The sequence below is a fragment of the Triticum aestivum genome, unplaced genomic scaffold, assembly GCF_018294505.1.
Source record: "Triticum aestivum cultivar Chinese Spring unplaced genomic scaffold, IWGSC CS RefSeq v2.1 scaffold80996, whole genome shotgun sequence".
In the NCBI taxonomy this organism is placed as follows: domain Eukaryota; kingdom Viridiplantae; phylum Streptophyta; class Magnoliopsida; order Poales; family Poaceae; genus Triticum; species Triticum aestivum.
The window spans coordinates 1-2,336 of record NW_025248314.1 but is presented as its reverse complement, the minus strand read 5'-3'; the positions used below and the strand labels follow the sequence as shown (position 1 = coordinate 2,336).

Sequence of the window (2,336 nt, the reverse complement as noted above, 5' to 3'; positions counted from 1 at the left end):
CACCGGATCCCATCAGAACTCCGAAGTTAAGCGTGCTTGGGCGAGAGTAGTACTAGGATGGGTGACCTCCTGGGAAGTCCTCGTGTTGCATTCCTTTTATAATTATTTTTTGCGCCTTGTGACAAACATGTCGCACGTGCGCGATATATATTAATCCCGTTATATTATGTTTGACGTTTGCGATATGTTTAAACTCGATGCTCATTGCTCGCGCGTCTTGGGGCGGCTTTGTGGCGCGAAGAGCGCGTTCTGAAAGGGGTGGAAAAAACTCGTGTTGCTGCGGTATGGAGGGAGGGGTGGAAACCGTGGAAAACTCGTCTCCGTGATTGAGCGGGAGAGTAAGTAGTATAGGACATTATCCATTGTTAGGGAACGGTTGTAATGGTAGTGAGAATGTAGAATCGTCTTTGGAGCGGACCTGGGAGTGGCAAGCATAAGGGACGAAGACGGGGAAACATGTCGGATGCGATCATACCAGCACTAAAGAACCGGTTACCATCAGAACTCCGAAGTTAAGCGTGCTTGGGCGAGAGTAGTACTAGGATGGGTGACCTCCTGGGAAGTCCTCGTGTTGCATTCCTTTTATAATTATTTTTTGCGCCTTGTGACAAACATGTCGCACGTGCGCGATATATATTAATCCCGTTATATTATGTTTGACGTTTGCGATATGTTTAAGCTCGATGCTCATTCCTCGCGCGTCTTGGGGCGGCTTTGTGGCGGGTGGAAAAAACTCGTGTTGCTGCGGTATGGAGGGAGGGGTGGAAACCGTGGAAAACTCGTCTCCGTGATTGAGCGGGAGAGTAAGTAGTATAGGACATTATCCATTGTTAGGGAACGGTTGTAATGGTAGTGAGAATGTAGAATCGTCTTTGGAGCGGACCTGGGAGTGGCAAGCATAAGGGACGAAGACGGGGAAACATGTCGGATGCGATCATACCAGCACTAAAGCACCGGATCCCATCAGAACTCCGAAGTTAAGCGTGCTTGGGCGAGAGTAGTACTAGGATGGGTGACCTCCTGGGAAGTCCTCGTGTTGCATTCCTTTTATAATTATTTTTTGCGCCTTGTGACAAACATGTCGCACGTGCGCGATATATATTAATCCCGTTATATTATGTTTGACGTTTGCGATATGTTTAAGCTCGATGCTCATTGCTCGCGCGTCTTGGGGCGGCTTTGTGGCGCGAAGAGCGCGTTCTGAAAGGGGTGGAAAAAACTCGTGTTGCTGCGGTATGGAGGGAGGGGTGGAAACCGTGGAAAACTCGTCTCCGTGATTGAGCGGGAGAGTAAGTAGTATAGGACATTACCCATTGTTAGGGAACGGTTGTAATGGTAGTGAGAATGTAGAATCGTCTTTGGAGCAGACCTGGGAGTGGCAAGCATAAGGGACGAAGACGGGGAAACATGTCGGATGCGATCATACCAGCACTAAAGCACCGGATCCCATCAGAACTCCGAAGTTAGCGTGCTTGGGCGAGAGTAGTACTAGGATGGGTGACCTCCTGGGAAGTCCTCGTGTTGCATTCCTTTTATAATTATTTTTTGCGCCTTGTGACAAACATGTCGCACGTGCGCGATATATATTAATCCCGTTATATTATGTTTGACGTTTGCGATATGTTTAAGCTCGATGCTCATTGCTCGCGCGTCTTGGGGCGGCTTTGTGGCGCGAAGAGCGCGTTCTGAAAGGGGTGGAAAAAACTCGTGTTGCTGCGGTATGGAGGGAGGGGTGGAAACCGTGGAAAACTCGTCTCCGTGATTGAGCGGGAGAGTAAGTAGTATAGGACATTATCCATTGTTAGGGAACGGTTGTAATGGTAGTGAGAATGTAGAATCGTCTTTGGAGCGGACCTGGGAGCGGCAAGCATAAGGGACGAAGACGGGGAAACATGTGGGATGCGATCATACCAGCACTAAAGCACTGGATCCCATCAGAACTCCGAAGTTAAGCGTGCTTGGGCGAGAGTAGTACTAGGATGGGTGACCTCCTGGGAAGTCCTCGTGTTGCATTCCTTTTATAATTATTTTTTGCGCCTTGTGACAAACATGTCGCACGTGCGCGATATATATTAATCCCGTTATATTATGTTTGACGTTTGCGATATGTTTAAGCTCGATGCTCATTGCTCGCGCGTCTTGGGGCGGCTTTGTGGCGCGAAGAGCGCGTTCTGAAAGGGGTGGAAAAAACTCGTGTTGCTGCGGTATGGAGGGAGGGGTGGAAACCGTGGAAAACTCGTCTCCGTGATTGAGCGGGAGAGTAAGTAGTATAGGACATTACCCATTGTTAGGGAACGGTTGTAATGGTAGTGAGAATGTAGAATCGTCTTTGGAGC

At 48.9% G+C, this 2,336-nt stretch overlaps 4 non-coding genes and 1 pseudogene across 4 annotated transcripts; all 5 read left to right on the top strand.

The window, feature by feature from the left end:
- Nucleotides 1-94, top strand: LOC123177245 (uncharacterized; annotated as a pseudogene).
- A 367-nt stretch (nt 95-461) lies between these two features.
- LOC123177244 (5S ribosomal RNA) lies at nt 462-580 on the top strand. The gene has a single exon (XR_006488848.1). It is a non-coding gene; the product is annotated as a 5S ribosomal RNA (ribosomal RNA).
- A 346-nt stretch (nt 581-926) lies between these two features.
- On the top strand, nt 927-1,045 carry LOC123177241 (5S ribosomal RNA). The gene has a single exon (XR_006488845.1). It is a non-coding gene; the product is annotated as a 5S ribosomal RNA (ribosomal RNA).
- A 367-nt stretch (nt 1,046-1,412) lies between these two features.
- LOC123177243 (5S ribosomal RNA) lies at nt 1,413-1,530 on the top strand. Its single transcript, XR_006488847.1, has one exon. It is a non-coding gene; the product is annotated as a 5S ribosomal RNA (ribosomal RNA).
- A 367-nt stretch (nt 1,531-1,897) lies between these two features.
- On the top strand, nt 1,898-2,016 carry LOC123177242 (5S ribosomal RNA). Its single transcript, XR_006488846.1, has one exon. It is a non-coding gene; the product is annotated as a 5S ribosomal RNA (ribosomal RNA).
- Nucleotides 2,017-2,336: the final 320 nt, after the last annotated feature.